General features: G+C 38.4%; 1 protein-coding gene across 1 annotated transcript in view; it reads left to right on the plus strand.

Annotated features, from left to right (window-relative positions):
* The first annotated feature begins 15,723 nt into the window (after positions 1 to 15,723).
* LOC139761763 (uncharacterized) overlaps positions 15,724 to 22,096 on the plus strand; it is a 66,958-nt gene continuing 60,585 nt past the window's right edge. The window contains exon 1 of the mRNA XM_071686199.1: positions 15,724 to 15,847. The gene's annotated coding sequence lies outside the window, so the exon portion shown is untranslated. The remainder of the gene's footprint in view (positions 15,848 to 22,096) is intronic.

Consider the following 22,096-nt stretch of genomic DNA (forward strand, 5'->3'; position numbering starts at 1 on the left):
TTCTTTGACCAATTTATATGATAAAAGAGTTTATGTTTACTTAATTTTCTCTTATTTACGTTTAAGAAACAACGAATGTATTAGAGAAATGATAGGGCAAACTTTATTTTTTTTATTATCCTAACCACTATTATTTTCCTCTTCCTCTAATATTCCATTGCCTCGCCTCTCCTCGGTCTTCATATAAGTTTGATCACATCAGCTGATATAAGTATACATCACCTCACTCGATATCCAGTCGGGAGGGACATGCAAGGTCTTCATAAATATCTTGTATCCCTAATACAAGCTGTGTCAGTTGATATACAACGAAGAGACGAAGCTAGGATGCCATTTGGTAAACATGTGAATGTCCAAAAACATACAACGAGTGTTCATAGCCTTATCATTTTACAAATTTTATTAACAATAAAGTTATCTAATTTGTACAGACCATCACTAGTATTAAGATTATAATTCTTTGTGTATTTAATAATAGAAGATTCAATGATAAATCTCTTGGTAATAGAGTTAGAGTTAATAACTGAGATGGCATTACACCAGTCAATACAATGATCATAGTTTTTTTAGTTTTCCCTTTTGATGATAATTTCACTCTACTTCCCATGTTGCTTAAATCCTTTAATGCAAATGTTGCCTTTTGCATTAATACTACTATAAAGAATATCTTAAACAGAAATTCACCAGAAAATTTTCTTGGATTCATCTATAAATTGCCTTTTGGAAACTGTGATAAATTTTAAGTTGGTCAGACTGGTAAAGATCTTTCTGTTAGACTTACGCAATATAAATATAGTATAAGAACGGGACAAGACTCAAATGCCTTGTTTAATCACGTTCAAAACTATGATCATTGTATTGACTGGAGTAATGCCATCTCAGTTACTAACTCTAACTCTATTACCAAGAGAAATATCATTGAATCTTCTATTATCAAATACACAAAGAATTATATTCTTGATATTAGTCATGGTCTATACAAATCAGAGAACTTTATTGTTGATAAAATTTGTAAAATGATAAGTTTATGAACGCTCGTTGTATGTTTTAGCCAATCACATGTTTACCAAATGGCGTCCTAGCTTCGTCTCTTCGATGTATATTAACTGACTTATATTTATCTCTTGTCTCTCCCCTGATGATGTGATTATTACACGAAAGTGCACTTGGGAACTTATTGTGTTTCATTTTCCCCGTGGACTCATAGGAATATCTTGATCACGCGCAAAATTGTGATCCTTTCCACCATGGATTCCACACGGCTCTTTTATTACTTCTCTACAAGCTGTCCTGGACTTACTCCTTTCGTTACTGCTTTCTCCAAATCGCTAATCAAGGCCCACCACCTGAGGTTACGATTTGGATTCCTTAGAAAATGCTTTGATGAACAAGTGATGCCAAGATCTGCCTACCTCAACGATTGTTGCAGTTGTCTGGTCGACCATTTGACCAATTCCAAAATATTATTTTAAAGAAAAACATTGAATCAAAGAAACCTGAAATGGAGGAGGCTTTTTGCATTTCAAGAGAGAAAGAACGTGCCTTTCAAATGGCAATACCGACACACAGGAAGAATCGGATGTTGGACCTTTGCTATGAAAGATTAAGGAAAGAACGCAATAGACTACAAATGTCACTAAATTGTAAGTTGGACCATCTTATTGAAAACAGCGACTGGACCAAGAACACAAACCAATCTTTTATGGTAAACCTGTCTAATAAACAACTAGATAAGGATTCCTTTAGGCTAAGGTTTAAGTTTTGTGTGCTCTAACAGAGAAGCCAGCTGTGTTGATGTCACAAAGTCTTTTTGTAATTTAGAGAAATACAGTAATTTAAGTAATGATGAAATTCATATCTGTAAGGGTTTAGTGTTTGCCAGTTTGTCAAAACCAGTGAAACCTAATTGCCCTAAAAGATTTATAAGAGCTATTAACACCTTAAAAAAGACAAGGATATACATATTACTAAAGCAGATAATGCTAACACTGTTGTAATTTTAGACAAAAGTAACTATTTATCTAAAATGGATGATCTTGTAAATGATGACACAACATATTCTAAACTTAGTAAAAATCCCTTAGAAGCAGTTAATTCTCATTTCAATAAAGAAATGAAGTTGTTGTTGAAAGGTAATAGTTCTCTTATCAAAAGTTTGTCATCTTTGTCCCTTCATTGCCATATATGTATGGACTTATCAAAACACATAGACTTTTAAAGTAAGACCTATAGTGAGTTCAGTAGGCTCCATCACATATATATTGTCAAAATGGTTAGTTTCTTTATTAAGTCCTTTAGTGGGTATGATATTAAATTCTAATATCATGAACAATGTAGATTTAGTCAACAAGCTAAACAATATCAATGTTAATTTTGATTTCAAACTAGTTAGCTTTCATGTATCCTCACTTTTCACTAAAGTTTCAGTTGATGGCCTTTTGAATATTTATTTGATGTCTTGGATGATATTCATTTACCTGTTTCAAAGTCTGTTTTCATTGAACTGATAAAATTCTGTATAAAAGACTGTGTATTTCAATTCAATGGAGATAATTATGCTAAAAAATTTGGTATGGCAATGGGTAACCCTCTTTCACCTGTACTAAGTAATCTTTATATGGAATTTTTTGAAACAAAATTGCTAAAGGATATCTTACCTTCTAATGCAATTTGGTTTAGGTATGTAGATGATGTTCTTTGTGTTTGGCTAACAAATGAAAATCTACAAATATTTCTCCCCTTACTTACTGTAGAAAATGAAAATAATGGTATGTTACCATTTTTAGATTGCATGATTCATAGGCAAGGAAACAATTTTAAATTTAGGATATACAGAAAACCTACCAACGTATGCTCATATATCCATTATTACTCATCTCAACATGACAGAGTTAAAATATCATCATTTCAATCTATGTTCCTTAGGGCATTACGTATTTGCAGTCCAGAGTTTATTGATGATGAGTTTGGGAAGATATATCCAATTGGATCTAAGTTAAAGTACCCTAGATCTTTCATTGATAAATCCCTTAAGTTAGCAAAGAAATCATTTTATAGAGTTGAGCCCAAACCTCCCATTGACACCAAGAATCTTTTAGTTCTCTCTTTTTGATAATAATTTCACTTTACTTCCCATTTTGCTTAAATCCTTTAATGTAAATGTTGCCTTTAGCAACAATAATACTATAAAGAATATCTTAATCAGGAATTCACCAGAAAATTCTCTTGGATGCATCTATACAGTGCCTTGTGGAAATTGTGATAAATTTTATGCTGGTCAGACTGGTAAGGATCTTTCTGTTAGACTTAAGCTACATGAATATAGTATAAGAGCGAGACATGAATCAAATGCCTTGTTTAATCACGTTAAAAACTCTGATTATTGTATTGACTGGTGTAATGCCATCTCAGTTATTAACTCTAACTCTATTACCAAGAGAAATATCATTGAATCTTCTATCATAAGATACACAAAGAAATATAATCTTAATATTAGTGATGGTCTATACAAATTAGATAACTTTATTGTTGATAAAATTTGTAAAATGATAAGTTTATGAACGTTCGTTGTAAATTTTGGACAATCACATGTTTACCATACATATATGGCAATGAAGGGGACAAAGTTGACAAACTTTTGATAGGAGAACCATTACCTTTGAACAACTTCATTTTTTATTGAAATAGGAATTAACTGCTTCTAAGGGATTCCTACTAAGTTTACAATATGTTGTGTCATCATTTAAAAGATCATTCATTTTAGATAAATAGTTACTTTTGTCTAAAATCACAACAGTGTTAGCATTATCTGTGTTAGTAATATGTATATCCTTGTCTTATTTTTAAGGTGTTAATAGCTCTTATAAATCTTTTTGGGCAAATAGGTTCCACTGGCTTTGACAAACTGGCATACACTAAACCCTTATAGATATTAATTTCATCAATAGCTAAATTACTGTATTTCTTTAAATTACAAAACGACTTTGTGACATCAACACAACTGGCTTTCCTCATATATGAATTGTCAAAATGGTTAGTTTCTTTATTAAGCCCTTTAGTGGGTAAGGTATCAAATTCTAATATCATGAACAATGCAGATTTAGTTAACAAGGTAAACATATTGATTTTACTTTGTCGCTGTCTCCCGCGTTAACGAGGTAGCGCAAGGATTAGACGAAAGAATGGCCCAACTCACCCTCATACACATGAATATACATAGACGTCCACACACGCAAATATACATACGTAGACATCTCAACGTATACATATATATACACACATACATATACATAAATACACATGTACATAATGCATATTGTCAGTCTTTATTCATTCCCATCGCCACCCTGCCACATATGAAATAACCACCCCCTCCCCCGCATGTGCGCGAGGTAGCGCTAGGAAAAGACAAAAAGGGCCACATTTGTTCACACTCAGACTCTAGCTGTCATGTAATAGGGGATAGGGGATAGGGGAGAAAGAATACTTCCCACGCATTCTTCACGTGACGTGTCGTAGAAGGCCATTAAATGAGACAGGAGCGGAGGGCTAGAAACCCTCCCCTCCTTGGATTTTAACTTTCTAAACGGGGAAACAGAAGAAGGAGTCATGCGGGGAGTGCTTATCCTCCTCGACGGCTCTGATTGGAATGTCTAAATGTGTGTGGATGTAACCAAGATGAGAAAAATGGAGAGATATGTAGTATGTTTGAGGAAAGGAACCTGGGTGTTTTGGCTCTGATTGAAACGAAGCTCAAGGGTAAAGCGGAAGAGTGGTTTGGGAATGTCTTGGGAGTAAAGACTGGGGTTAGTGAGAAGACAAGAGCAAGGGAAGGAGTAGCACTACTCCTGAAACAGGAGTTGTGGTAGTATGTGCTAGAGTGTAAGAAAGTATACTCTAGATTGATATGGGTAAAACTGAAAGTGGATGGAGAGAAATTAGTGATTATTGGTACATATGCACCTGGGCATGAGAAGAAAGATCATGGGAGGCAAATGTTTTGGGAGCAGATGAGTGAATGTGTTAGTAGTTTTGATGCACGAGACCTGGTTATAGTAATGGGTAATTTGAATGCAAAGATGAGCAATGTGGCAGTTGAGGGAATAATTTGTGTACATGGGGTGTTCAGTGTTGTAAGTGGAAATGGTGAAGAGCTTGTAGATTTATGTGCTGAAAAAGGACTGGTGATTGGAAATACCTGGTTTAAAAAGAGATATACACAAGTATACGTATGTAAGTAGGAGAGATGGCCAGAGAGCGTTATTGGATTACGTGTTAATTGATAGGCGCGCGAAAGAGAAACTTTTGGATGTTAATGTGCTGAGAGGTGCACCTGGAGGGATGTCTTGTCATTATCTTGTGGAGGCGAAGGTGAAGATTTGTAGGGGTTTTCAGAAAAGAAGAGAGAATGTTGGGGTGAAGAGAGTGGTGAGAGTAGGTAAGCTTGGGAAGGAGAAACTGAGTACAGAATGACTTGTCCCTCAACCTTACTGTACAAAATAACTTTGCTCTTATTCACCTTTACTCTCAGCTTTCTTCTTTCACACACTTTACCAAACTCACTCACCAGCTTCTGCAGTTTCTCATACGAAACTGCCACCAGCGCTGTATCATCAGCGGACAACAACTGACTCACTTCCCAAGGCCTCTCATCCACAACAAAGTGCATACTTCCCCTCTCTCCAGAACTCTTACATTCACCTCCCTAACATCCCCATCCATAAACAAATTAAACAACCATGGAGACATCACGCACCCCTGCCACAAATCAATATTCACTGAGAACCAATCACTTTCCTCTCTCTCTACGCGTACACATGTCTTACATCCTCGATAAAAACTTTTCACTGCTTCTAACAACTAACCTCCCACACCATATATTCTTAAAACCTTCTACAGAGCATCTCTATCAACTGTATCATATGCCTTCTCCAGATCCATAAATGCTACATACAAATCCATTTGCTTTTCTAAGTATTTCTCACATACATTTTTCAAAGCAAACACATCCTCTACCACTTCTGAAACCACACTGCTCTTCCCCAATCTGATGTTCTGCACATGCCTTCACCCTCTCAATCAATACCCTCCCATATAATACACCAGGATTACTCAACAAACTTATACCTCCTGAAATTGGAGCACTCACTCTTCTCCACTTTGCCTATGTACAATTGGACTATGCAAGCATTACGCCAGTCCTCACACACCTCACCATGAGTCATACATATATCAAATAACCTTACCAACCAGTCAACAATACAGTCACCCACTTTTTAATAAATTCCACTGCAATACCATCCAAACACGCTGCCTTGCCGGCTTTCATCTTCTGCAAAGCTTTTACTACCTCTTCTCTGTTTACCACATCTTTCTCCCTAACCCTCTCACTTTGCACACCACTTCGACCAAAACACCCTATATCTGCCACTCTATCATCAAACATTCAACAAACCTTCAAAATACTCACTCCATCTCCTTCTCACATCACCACTACTTGTTATCACCTACCCATTAGCCCCCTTCACTGATGTTCCCATTTGTTCCCTTCTCTTACGTACTTTATTTCCCTCTTTCCAAAACATCTTTTTATTCTTCTTAAAATCTAATGATACTCTCTCACTCCAACTCTCATTTGCCCTCTTATTTGCCTCTTGCACCTTTCTCTTGACCTCCTGCCTCTTTCTTTTATACATCTCCCACTCATTTCCAGTATTTCCCTGCAAAAATCGTCCAAATGCCTTTCTCTTCTTTTTCACTAATAATCTTACTTATTCATCCCACCATTTTCTACCTTACAGCTCCCTTTCCACATCTAGCCCCAACAGAACTTTCCATGGTTTACCCCAGACGCTTCACTCGACCTGGTTCAATCCATTGACAGCACGTCGACACCGTATACTACATCGTTCCAATTCACTGTATTCCTTGCACGCCTTTCACCCTCCTGCATGTTCAGGCCCCGATCACTCAAAATCTTTTTCACTCCTTCTTTCCACCTCCAATTTGGTTTCCCACTTCTCCTCGTTCCCTCCACTTCTGACACATATATCCTCTTGGTCAATCTTTCCTCACTCATTCTCTCCATGTGACCAAACCATTTCAAAACACCTTCTTCTGCTCTCTGAACCACAATCTTTTTATTACCACACATCTCTCTTACCCTATTATTACTTATTATTACTTACTCGATCGAACCACCTTACACTACATAGTGTCCTCAAACATCTCATTCCCTGCACATCCACCCTCCTCCGCACAACTCTATCTATCTATCTATCTATGTATCTATCTATCTATCAATCTATCTATCTATCTATCTATCTATCTATCTATCTATCTATATATATATATATATATATATATATATATATATATATATCTTGCACAAGGGGTCCCAGGTTCGATCCTGGGTGTTGGAGCTTTGTATGTTCCATGAAGGTGCGCGTTCATATACACTTTATTCGTATATATATATATATATATATATATATATATATATATATATATATATATATATATATATATATATATATATATATATATATATATTATCATTTTGCTTTGTCGCTGTCTCCCGCGTTTGCGAGGTAGCGCAAGGAAACACACGAAAGAAATGGCCCAACCCACCCCCATACACATGTATATACATACACGTCCCCACACGCAAATATACATACCCATACATCTCAATGTACACATATATATACACACACAGACATATACATATATACAGATGCACACAGTTCACACTGTCTGCCTTTATTCATTCTCATCGCCACCTCGCCACACATGGATTAACATCCCCCTCCATCCTTATGTGTGCGAGGTAGCGCTAGAAAAAGACAACAAAGGCTCCATTTGTTCACACTCACTCTCTAGCTGTCATGCAATGATGCCCTAAACCACAGCTCCCTTTCCACATCCAGGCCCCACACAACTTTCCATGGTTTACCCCAGACGCTTCACATGCCCTGATTCAATCCACTGACAGCACGTCGACCCCGGTATACCACATCGATCCAATTCATTCTATTCCTTGCCCGCCTTTCACCCTCCTGCATGTTCAGGCCCCGATCACTCAAAATCTTTTTCACTCCTTTCCACCTCCAATTTGGTTTCCCACTTCTCCTCGTTCCCTCCACCTCCGACACATATATCCTCTTGGTCAATCTTTCCTCACTCATTCTCTCCATATGCCCAAACCATTTCAAAACACCCTCTTCTGCTCTCTGAACCACGCTCTTCTTATTTCCACATATCTCTCTTACCCTTACATTACTTTCTCGACCAAACCACCTCACACCACATATTGTCCTCAAACATCTCATTTCCAGCACATCCACCCTCCTGCGCACTACTCTATTCATAGCCCACGCCTCGCAACCATACAACATTGTTGGAACCACTATTCCTTCAAACATACCCATTTTTGCTTTCGGAGATAATGTACTCGACTTCCACACATTCTTCAAGGCTCCCAGGATTTTCGCCCCCTCCCCCACCCTATGATTCACTTCCGCTTCCATGGTTCCATCCGCTGCCAGATCCACTCCCAGATATCTAAAACACTTTACTTCCTCCAGTTTTTCTCCATTCAAACTTACCTCCCAATTGACTTGACCCTCAACCCTACAGTACCTAATAACCTTGCTCTTATTCACATTTACTCTTAACTTTCTTCTTTCACACACTTTACCAAACTCAGTCACCAGCTTCTGCAGTTTCTCACATGAATCAGCCACCAGCGCTGTATCATCAGCGAACAACAACTGACTCACTTCCCAAGTTCTCTCATCCACAACAGACTGCATACTTGCCTCTCTTTCCAAAACTCTTGCATTCACCTCCCTAACAACCCCATCCATAAACAAATTAAACAACCATGGAGACATCACACACCCCTGCCGCAAACCTATATTCACTGAGAACCAATCACTTTCCTCTCTTCCTACACGTGCCCATGCCTAACATGCTCGATAAAAACTTTTCACTGCTTCTAACAACTTGCCTCCCACACCATATATTCTTAGTACCTTCCACAGAGCATCTCTATCAACTCTATTATATGCCTTCTCCAGATCCATAAATGCTACATACAAATCCATTTGCTTTTCAAAGTATTTCTCACATACATTCTTCAAAGCAAACATCTGATCCACACATTCTCTACCACTTCTGAAACCACACTGCTCTTCCCCAATCTGATGCTCTGTACATGCCTTCACCCTCTCAGTCAATACCCTCCCATATAATTTTCCAGGAATACTCAACAAACTTATACCTCTGTAATTTGAGCACTCACTCTTATCCCCTATGCACTATGCACGCATTCCGCCAATCCTCAGGCACCTCACCATGAATCATACAAACATTGAATAACTTTACCAACCAGTCAACAATACAGTCACTCCCTCTTTAAATAAATTCCACTGCAATACCATCCAAACGTGCTGCCTTGCTGGCTTTCATCTTCCGGAAAGCTTTTACTACCTCTTCTCTGTTTACCAAATCAGTTTCCCTAACCCTTTCACTTTGCACACCACCTCGACCAAAACACCCTATATCTGCCACTCTATCATCAAACACATTCAACAAACCTTCAAAATACTCACTCCATCTCCTTCTCACATCACCACTACTTGTTATCACCTCCCCATTACCCCCCTTCACTGAAGTTCCCATTTGCTCCCTTGTCTTACGCACTTTATTTACCTCCTTCCAGAACATCTTTTTATTCTACCTAAAATTTAATGATACTCTCTCACCCCAACTCTCATATTCATATATATATATATATATATATATATATATATATATATATATATATATATATATATATATATATATATATATATATATATATTTTTTTTTTTTTGCTTTGTCGCTGTCTCCCGCGTTTGCGAGGTAGCGCAAGGAAACAGACGAAAGAAATGGCCCAACCCACCCCGATACACATGCACATACACACGTCCACACACGCAAATATACATACCTACACAGCTTTCCATGGTTTACCCCAGACGCTTCACATGCCTTGATTCAATCCACTGACAGCACGTCAACCCGGTATACCACATCGCTCCAATTCACTCTATTCCTTGCCCTCCTTTCACCCTCCTGCATGTTCAGGCCCCGATCACACAAAATCTTTTTCACTCCATCTTTCCACCTCCAATTTGGTCTCCCTCTTCTCCTCGTTCCCTCCACCTCCGACACATATATCCTCTTGGTCAATCTTTCCTCACTCATTCTCTCCATGTGACCAAACCATTTCAAAACACCCTCTTCTGCTCTGTCAACCACGCTCTTTTTATTTCCACACATCTCTCTTGCCCTTACGTTACTTGCTCGATCAAACCACCTCACACCACACATTGTCCTCAAACATCTCATTTCCAGCACATCCATCCTCCTGCGCATAACTCTATCCATAGTCCACGCCTCCCAACCATACAACATTGTTGGAACCACTATTCCTTCAAACATACCCATTTTTGCTTTCCGAGATAATGTTCTCGACTTCCACACATTCTTCAATGCTCCCAGAATTTTCGCCCCCTCCCCCACCCTATGATCCACTTCCGCTTCCATGGTTCCATCGCTGCCAGATCCACTCCCAGATATCTAAAACACTTCACTTCCTCCAGTTTTTCTCCATTCAAACTGACCTCCCAATTGACTTGACCTTTAACCCTACTGTACCTAATAACCTTGCTCTTATTCACATTTACTCTTAAATTTCTTCTTTCACACACTTTACCAAACTCAGTCACCAGCTTCTGCAGTTTCTCACATGAATCAGCCACCAGCGCTGTATCATCAGCGAACAACAACTGACTCACTTCCCAAGCTCTCTCATCCCCAACAGACTTCATACTTGCCCCTCTTTCCAAAACTCTTGCATTCACCTCCCTAACAACCCCATCCATAAACAAATTAAACAACCATGGAGACATCACACACCCCTGCCGCAAACCTACATTCACTGAGAACCAATCACTTTCCTCTCTTCCTACACGTACACATGCCTTACATCCTCGATAAAAACTTTTCACTGCTTCTAACAACTTGCCTCCCACACCATATATTCTTAATACCTTCCACAGAGCATCTCTATCAACTCTATCATATGCCTTCTCCACATCCATAAATGTTACATACAAATCCATTTGCTTTTCTAAGTATTTCTCACATACATTCTTCAAAGCAAACACCTGATCCACACATCCTCTACCACTTCTGAAACCACACTGCTCTTCCCCAATCTGATGCTCTGTACATGCCTTCACCCTCTCAATCAATACCCTCCCATATAATTTGCCAGGAATACTCAACAAACTTATACCTCTGTAATTTGAGCACTCACTCTTATCCCCTTTGCCTTTGTACAATGGCACTATGCACGCATTCCGCCAATCCTCAGGCACCTCACCATGAGTCATACATATATTAAATAACCTTACCAACCAGTCAACAATACAGTCACCCCCTTTTTTAATAAATTCCACTGCAATACCATCCAAACCTGCTTCCTTGCTGGCTTTCATCTTCCGCAAAGCTTTTACTAAGTCTTCTCTGTTTACCAAATCATTTTCCCTAAACCTCTCACTTTGCACACCACCTCGACCAAAACACCCTATATCTGCCACTCTATCATCAAACACATTCAACAAACCTTCAAAATACTCACTCCATCTCCTTCTCACATCACCACTACTTGTTATCACCTCCCCATTTGCGCCCTTCACTGAAGTTCCCATTTGCTCCCTTGTCTTACGCACTTTATTTACCTCCTTCCAGAACATCTTTTTATTCTCCCTAAAATTTAATGATACTCTCTCACCCCAACTCTCATTTGCCCTTTTTTTCACCTCTTGCACCTTTCTCTTGACCTCCTGTCTCTTTCTTTTATACGTCTCCCACTCAATTGTATTTTTTCCCTGCAAAAATCGTCCAAATGCCTCTCTCTTCTCTTTCACTAATACTCTTACTTCTTCATCCCACCACTCACTGCCCTTTCTAATCAACCCACCTCCCACTCTTCTCATGCCACAAGCATCTTTTGCGCAATCCATCACTGATTCCCTAAATACATCCCATTCCTCCCCCACTCCCCTTACTTCCATTGTTCTCACCTTTTTCCATTCTGTACTCAGTCTCTCCTGGTACGTCCTCACACAAGTCTCCTTCCCAAGCTCACTTACTCTCACCACCCTCTTCACCCCAACATTCACTCTTCTTTTCTGAAAACCCATACAAATCTTCACCTTAGCCTCCACAAGATAATGATCAGACATCCCTCCAGTTGCACCTCTCAGCACATTAACATCGAAAAGTCTCTCTTTATATATATATATATATATATATATATATATATATATATATATATATATATATATATTCCTTCATACTGCCTTTATTCATTCTCGCCGCCACACCGCCATATATGAAAAGGCACCCTCTTTCCCCCGCGTGCGCGCGATGTAGCTCTCGGATAATACAACGGCCATATTCGTTCACACTTAGTCTCTAGGTGTGATATGTAATGCGCCGAAACCACAGCTCCCTTTCCACATCCAGGCCCACAAAACTTTTCATGGTTTACCCCAGACGTTTCACATGCTCTGGTGCAATTCATTTACGGACGTCATCCCCGGTATATCACATCGTTCCAATTCACTCTATTCCTTGCACGCATTTTACCCGCCTGTATGTTCAAGCCCTGATCACTCAGTCTTTTTCACTCCATCCTTCCACCTCTAAATTGGTCTATTGTTCTCAAACATCTCATTTCCAACACAACCAACCTCCTACGCACAACCATATCTATAACCAATGCCTCACAAAGATATAACATTTTTGGAATCACTATTCTTTTAAACATACCCATTTTTGCTCTCCGAGATGATGTTCGCGCCTTCCTTCCATTCTTTAACGCTCCCAGAACATTCGCCCCCTCCCTGCCCTGTGATTCACTTTCGCTTCCACGGTTCCATCCGCTGTCAAATCCACTCCAAGATATCTAAAACACTTCACTTCCTACAGTTTTTCTCCATTCAAACTTACCTCCGAATAGTCTTGTCCCTCAACTCTACTGAACCTAATAACCTTGCTCTTATTCACATCTACTCTCAGATTTCTTCTTCTTTCACAGACTTTACCAAACTCAGTCACCAACATCCGCAGTTTCTCACCCGAATCAGCCACCAGCGCTGTATCGTCAGCGGACAACAACTGACTCACATCCCAAGGCCTCTCATCCACAACAAACTGCATACTTCCCCTCCCTCCAGAACTCTTGTATTCACCTCCCTAACAACCCCATCCATAAACAAATTAAACAACCATGGAGACATCACACACCCCTGCCGTAAACCAACATTCACCGAGAACCAATCACTTTCCTCTCTTCCTACACGTACACATGCCTTACATCCTTGATAAAAACTTTTCACTGCTTCTCGCAACTTACCTCCCACACCATATACATTTAAAGCCTTCTACAGAGCATCTCTATCAATTCTATCATATGCCTTCTCCAGATCCAGAAATGCTACATGCAAATCCATTTGTTCTTTTAAGTATTTCTCACATACATTTCTTAAAGCAAACACCTGATCCACACATCCTTTACCACTTCTCAAACCACACTACCCTTCCGCAATCTGATGCTCTGTACATACCTTGACCCTCTCAATCAATACCCTCCCATATGATTTCTCAGGAATACCCAATAGACTTATACCTCTCTAATTTGAACAGGCACCTTTATGCTCTTTGCCTTTGTACAATTGCGCTATGCATGCATTCTGCCAATCCTCAGGCACCTAACCATGAATTGTACATAAACTGAATATCCTCACCAACCAGTCAACAACACAGTCACCCCCTTTTTTAATAAATTCCACTGCAATACCATCCAAACCCGCAAAGCTTTCACTACCTCTTCCCTTTTTACCAACCCAATTTCCCTGACTCTCACTTCGCACACCACCTCGACCAAAACACCCTATATCTGCCGCTCTATCATCAAACAAATTCAACAAACCTTCAAAATACTCACTCTATCCCTTTCTCACTTCACCACCACTTGTTATTACCTTCCCATTAGCCCCTTCAATGATGTTCCCTTGTCTTATGCACTTTATTTACCTCCTTCCAAAACATCTTTTTGTTCTCCCCAAAATTTAATGATACTCTCTAACCCGAACTCTCATATGCATTCTTTTTCATCTCTTGCATCTTTTTCTTGACCTCCTGCCTCTTTCTTTTATACATCCCCCAATTCTTCCCACTACTTCTCTGCAAAAATCGTCCAAACGCCTCTCTCTTCTCTTTCAGTAACAAACTCATTTCGTCATACCACCACTCACTACCCTTTCTAATCTGCCCACCTCCCACCTTTCTCATGCCACAAGCATCTTTTTCGCAAGGCATGCCTGCTCCCGAAACACATCCCATTCCTCTCCCACTCCCCTTGTGTCATTTGCTCTCACCTTTTTCCATTCTGCACTCAATCTCTCCTGGTACTTCCTCACACAAGAATCTTTTGTAAGCTTACTTACTCTCACCACTCTCTTCATCCAACCTTCTTTCTTATTTTCCGAAAACCTCTACATATCTTCATCTTCGCCTCCACAAGATAATGATCAGACATCCCTCCAGTTTCCCCTCTCAGCACATCAACATCTAAAAGTATCTCTTTCATAGGCCTACCAGTTAACACGTAATCCAATAACGCTCTCTGGACATCTCTCCTACTTACTTGCGTATACTTATATATATATCTCTCTTTTTGAATCAGGTATTCCCAATCATCAGTCCTTTTTCAGCACACAAATCTTCAAGCTCTTTACGATTTCCATTTACAACACTGAACACCCCATATACACCAACTATTCCCTCAACTGCCACATTACTCATCTTTCCATTCAAATCACCCATCATTATAACCCCGTCTCGTGCATTAAAGCTGCTAACACACTCACTCTGCTGCTCCCAAAACACTTGCCTCTCATGATCTTTCTTCTCATGACCGGGTACATATCCACCAATATTCACCATCTTTCTCCATCCACTTTCAATTTTACCCATATCAATCTAGAGTTTGCTTTCTTACACTCTGTCACATACTCCCACAACTCCTGTTTATATACCAAGACTTTTATTTCCACATATGTATGCACACAAACGTACTCATTCTAGTTTTCCTCCAATGTCCTATATCTGTGTGTCTGTGTGTGTGTGTGTGTGTGTGTGTGTGTGTGTATGCACCATGAGCTTTCGGTAATTGGTGTAGAGATGATAAGAGATATAATGGAATTAGGGAAACTATACATGACGACTTAGGCAAAAATTATGATATCAAGGAAATGGTAGTCAGACTCATCGTCTGGATGTGGTCATATAACATAGTGAGGGAGACAGATGCATGTGCTTGTGTGAGGCAACATTGAGTATCACCCTGACCAGGCAGGTTGTCATGCAAGATGAATCGCGCAGCATCAAGGAGTCCACAGTTAATAAGACTTTCATTTATCCTGCCACGCTCGTAGTCTGCCAGACATGTATTATCTTTTTATATTTTTTCCGATATATTTTGGAAAATACGATGTGTTTTAACGATTGTTAGATTATAAAGATATTGCTCAGCAGGAAATTTTGTACGTCAGGCAGCGGGGTTGAATAACCTTGGGTACTGTGGCTAAACTGCTCAAGTTTAGTGCAGTGGAATGCTTGCTCTGTGATGGTATTGTTCCTAATGTCTCTCTGAACCAGCTGTTATTGCATCAAAGGAATTGAGTGAAATTATTGACTGTGAAAATTAGTGCCTTCTGCGGAAAATGTAAGTGGAAAAATTTTTTGTCGAAATGATTTCGTAAGAGTTAAGGAATATATATATATATATATATATATATATATATATATATATATATATATATATATATATATATATATATATATATTGGAAAGGATCACAATTTTGCGCGTGATCAATATATTCCTATGAGTCCACGGGGAAAATTAAACACGATATATTCCCAAGTGCACTTTCGTGTAATAATCACATCATCAGGGGAGACACAAGAGAGAAATATAAGTCAGTTGATATACATCGAAGAGACGAAGCTAGTACGCCATTTGGTAAACATGTGATTGTCCAAAACATACAACGAAAGTTCATAAACTTATCATTTTACAAATCTTATCAACAATAAAGTTATCTAATTTGTATAGACCATCACTAATATTAAGATTATAATTCTTTGTGTATTTAATAATAGAAGATTCAATGATATTTCTCTTAGTAATAGAGTTAGAGTTAATAACTGAGATGGCGTTACTCCAGTCAATACAATGATCATAGTTTTTAACATGATTAAACAAGGCATTTGATTCTCGTCCCGTTCTTAAACTATATTTATGTTGCTTAAGTCTAACAGAAAGATCCTTACCAGTCTGACCAACATAAAATTTATCACAGTATCCACAAGGAACTTTATAGATGCAGCCAAGAGAATTTTCTGGTAAATTCCTGATTAAGATATTCTTTATAGTATTATTGTTGCTAAAGGCAACATGTACATTAAAGGATTTAAGCAACATGGGAAGCAAAGTAAAATTATTATTAAAAGGGAGAACTAAAAGATTCTTGGTGTCAATGGGAGGTTTGAGCTCAACTCTATAAAATGATTTCTTTGCTAACTTAAGGGATTTATCAATGAAAGATCTAGGGTACTTTAACTTAGATCCAATAGAATATATCTTCTCAAACTCATCATCAATAAACTCTGGACTGCAAATACGTAATGCCTTAAGGAACATCGATTGAAATGATGATAATTTAACTCTGTCATGTTGCGATGAGTAATAATGGATATGTGAGCATACATTGGTAGGTTTTCTGTACATGCTAAACTTAAACTTGTTTCCTTGTCTATGGATCATGCAATCTAAAAATGGTAACATAACATTATTTTCATTTTCTACAGTAAATTTGATGGAAGGTACTAAATTGTTAAGTAAGGGGTGAAATATTTGTAAATTTTCATTTGTTGGCCAAACACAAAGAACATCATCTACATACCTGAACTAAATTGCATTAGAAGGTAAGATATCCTTTAGTAATTTTGTTTCAAAAGTTCCATTTAAAGATTACTTAGTACAGGTGAAAGAGGGTTACCCATTGCCACACCAAATTTTTTAGCATAATATTCTCCATTAAATTGAGATACACAGTCTTTTATACACAGTTTTATCAATTCAATGAAATTAGACTTTGAAACAGGTAAATGAATATCATCCAAGACATCAAATAAATATTCTAAAAGGTCATCAACTAGAACTCTAGTGAAAAGTGAGGAAACATCAAAGCTAACTAGTTTGAAATCAAAATTAATATTGATATTGTTTAGCTTGTTGACTAAATCTACATTGTTCATGATATTAGAATTTGATACCTTACCCACTAAAGGGCTTAATAAGGAAACTAACCATTTTGACAATTTATATGTGATGGAGCCTACTGAACTCACTATAGGTCTTGCTGGAAAATTCTGTTTATGTGTTTTGATAAGTCCATACATATATGGCAATATATACATACATATATATATATATATATATATATATATATATATATATATATATATATATATATATATATATATATATATATATATATCTAAAACACTTTACTTCCTCCAGTTTTTCTCCATTCAAACTTACCTCCCAACTGACTTGACCCTCAACCCTACTGTACCTAATAACCTTGCTCTTATTCACATTTACTCTTAACTTTCTTCTTTCACACACTTTACCAAACTAAGTCACCAGCTTCTGCAGTTTCTTACATGAATCAGCCACCAGCGCTGTATCATCAGCGAATAACAACTGACTCACTTCCCAAGCTCTCTCATCCCCAACAGACTTCATACTTGCCCCTCTTTCCAAAACTCTTGCATTTACCTCCTTAACAACCCCATCCATAAACAAATTAAACAACCATGGAGACATCACACACCCCTGCCGCAAACCTACATTCACTGAGACCCAATCACTTTCCTCTCTTCCTACACGTACACATGCCTTACATCCTCGATAAAAACTTTTCACTGCTTCTAACAACTTGCCTCCCACACCATATATTCTTAATACCTTCCACAGAGAATCTCTATCAACTCTATCATATGCCTTCTCCAGATCCATAAATGCTACAAACATATCCATTTGCTTTTCTAAGTATTTCTCACATACATTCTTCAAAGCAAACACCTGATCCACACATCCTCTACCACTTCTGAAACCACACTGCTCTTCCCCAATCTGATGCTCTGTACATGCCTTCACCCTCTCAATCAATACCCTCCCATATAATTTACCAGGAATACTCAACAAACTTATACCTTTGTAATTTGAGCACTCACTCCTATCCCCTTTGCCTTTGTACAATGGCACTATGCACGCATTCCGCCAATCCTCAGGCACCTCACCATGAGTCATACATACATTAAATTGAGATACACAGTCTTTTATACACAGTTTTATCAATTCAATGAAATTAGACTTTGAAACAGCGGAAGTGGATCATAGGGTGGGGGAGGGGGCGAAAATCCTTGGAGCCTTGAAGGATGTGTGGAAGTCGAGAACATTATCTCGGAAAGCAAAAATGGGTATGTTTGAAGGAATAGTGGTTCCAACAATGTTGTATGGTTGCGAGGCGTGGGCTATGGATAGAGTTGTGCGCAGGAGGATGGATGTGCTGGAAATGAGATGTTTGAGGACAATGTGTGGTGTGAGGTGGTTTGATCGAGTAAGTAACGTAAGGGTAAGAGAGATGTGCGGAAATAAAAAGAGCGTGGTTGAGAGAGCAGAAGTGGGTGTTTTGAAATGGTTTGGGCACATGGAGAGAATGAGTGAGGAAAGATTGACCAAGAGGATATATGTGTCGGAGGTGGAGGGAACGAGGAGAAGTGGGAGACCAAATTGGAGGTGGAAAGATGGAGTGAAAAAGATTTTGTGTGATCAGGGCCTGAACATGCAGGAGGGTGAAAGGAGGGCAAGGAATAGAGTGAATTGGATCGATGTGGTATACCGGGGTTGACGTGCTGTCAGTGGATTGAATCAGGGCATGTGAAGCGTCTGGGGTAAACCATGGAAAGCTGTGTAGGTATGTATATTTGCGTGTGTGGACGTATGTATATACGTGTGTATGGGGGTGGGTTGGGCCATTTCTTTCGTCTGTTTCCTTGCGGTATCTCGCAAACGCGGGAGACAGCTACAAAGCAAAAAAAAAAAAAAAAATATATATATATATATATATATATATATATATATATATATATATATATATATATATATATATATATATATATATTATCCCTGGGGATAGGGGAGAAAGGATACTTCCCACGTATTCCCTGCATGTCGTAGAAGGCGACTAAAAGGGAAGAGAGCGGGGGGCTGGAAATCCTCCCCTCTCAATTTTTTTTTCTAATTCTCCAAAAGAAGGAACAGAGAAGGGGGCCGTTGAGGATATTCCCTCAAAGGTCTAGTCCTCTGTTCTTAACGCTACCTCGCTGACGCGGGAAATGGCGAATAGTATGAAACAAAAGAAGATATATATATATATATATATATATATATATATATATATATATATATATATATATATATATATAGGAGTGGATTTTTTTTTTTTTAATTTTCCAAAAGAAGGAACAGAGAATGAGGCCAGGTGAGGATATTCCCTCAGAGGCCCAGTCCTCTGTTCTTAACGCTACCTTGCTAACGCGGGAAATGGCGAATAGTATGAAAGAAAGAAAGAATATATATATATATATATATATATATATATATATATATATATATATATATATATATATATATATATATATATAAGGCATGTGCACGTATAGGAAGAGAGGAAAGTGATTGGGTCTCAGTGAATGTTGGTTTGTGGCAGGGGTGCGTGATGTCTCCATGGTTGTTTAATTTCTTTATGGATGGGGTTGTTAGGGAGGTGAATGTAAGAGTCTTGAAAGAGGGGCAAGTATGCAGTCTGTAGTGGATGATATAGCTTGGTAGGTGACTCAGTTGTTGTTCGCTGATGATACAGCGCTGATGGCTGATTGGAGTGAGAAACTGCAGAAGCTGGTGACTGAGTTTTTTAAAATGTTTGAAAGAAGAAAGCTGAGAGTAAATGTGAATAAGAGCAAGGGTATTACGTACAGTAGGGTTAAGGGACAAGTCAACTGGGAGGTAAGTTTGAATGGAGAAAAACTGGAGGAAGTGAAGTGTTTCAGATATCTGGGAGTGGATTTGGCAGCGGATGGAACTATGGAAGCTGAAGTGGAGGAGGCGGGGAAAGTTCTGGGAGCGTTGAAAAATGTGTGGAAGTAGAGAACGTTATCTTTGGAAGCAAAATTGGGTATGTTTGAAGGAATAGTGGTTCCAACAATGTTATATGGTTACGAGGCGTAGGCTATAGATAGAGTTGTGCGGAAGAGGGTGGATGTGCTGGAAATGAGATGTTTGAGGACAATATGTGGTGTGATTTGGTTTGATCGAGTAAGTAATGAATGGATAAGAAAGATGTGCGGTAATAAAAAGAGTGTGGTTGAGAGAGCAGAAGATTGTGTTTTGAAATGGTTTGGTCACATGGAGGGAATGAGTGGGGAGTGATTGACAAAGAGGATATATGTGTCAAAGGTAGAGGGAACGAGGAGAAGTGGGAGACCAAATTGCAGGTGGAAAGATGGGGTGAAAAAGATTTTGAGTGATCGGGGCCTGAACATGCAGGATGGTGAAAGGCGTACAAGGAATAGAGTGAATTGGAACGATGTGGTATACCGGGGTCGACGTGCTGTCAATGGATTGAGCCGTGGTTTCGGTGCATTATACATGACAGCTAGAGACAGAGTGAGAGCGAATGTGGCCTTTGTTGTCTTTTCCTAGCGCTACCTCGTGCACATGTGAGGGGAGGCGGTTTTCATTTCATGTGTGGCGGGTTGGCGATGGGAATGAATAAGGGCAGACTATGAATTATGTACATGTTTATATATGTATATGTCTGTATGCGTATATATATGTATACGTTGAGATGTATAGTTATGTATATGTACTGTGTGTGGACGTGTATGTATATGCATGTGTATGTGGGTGGGTTGGGCCATTCTTTCGTCTGTTTTCCTTGCGCTACCTCGCTAACGCGGGACACTGCGACAAAGTATAATAGATAAGTAAATGAATAGATAGTATATATATATATATATATATATATATATATATATATATATATATATATATATATAGATATATATATTCCTATGAGTCCAAGGAACTTTTCATGTTTCATTTTCCCCGTGGACTCATAGGAATATCTTGATCACACGCAAAATTGTGATCCTTTCCAATATATATATATATATATATATATATATATATATATATATATATATATATATATATATATATATATATATTTGTATATATATATATATATATATATATATATATATATATATATATATATATATATATATATATATATATATATATATATATATATATATATATATATAAATTCCCTGGGGATAGGGGAGAAAGAATACTTCCCACGTATTCCCTGTGTGTCGTAGAAGGCGACTAAAAGGGAAGGGAGCGGGGGGCTGGAAATCCTCCCCTCTCGTATTTTTTTTTTTTTTAATTTTCCAAAAGAAGGAACAGAGAAGGGGGCCAGGTGAGGATATTCCCTCAAAGGCCCAGTCCTCTGTTCTTAACGCTACCTCGCTATCGCGGGAAATAGCGAATAGTATGAAATATATATATATATATATATATATATATATATATATATATATATATATATATATATATATATATTTTTTTTTTTTTATACTTTGTCGCTGTCTCCCGCGTTTGCGAGGTAGCGCAAGGAAACAGACGAAAGAAATGGCCCAACCCCCCCATAGACATGTATATACATACGTCCACACACGCAAATATACATACCTACACAGCTTTCCATGGTTTACCCCAGACGCTTCACATGCTTTGATTCAATCCACTGACAGCATGTCAGCCCCGGTATACC

This window comes from Panulirus ornatus, chromosome 41, assembly GCF_036320965.1.
Source record: "Panulirus ornatus isolate Po-2019 chromosome 41, ASM3632096v1, whole genome shotgun sequence".
NCBI classification, from domain to species: Eukaryota; Metazoa; Arthropoda; class Malacostraca; order Decapoda; family Palinuridae; genus Panulirus; species Panulirus ornatus.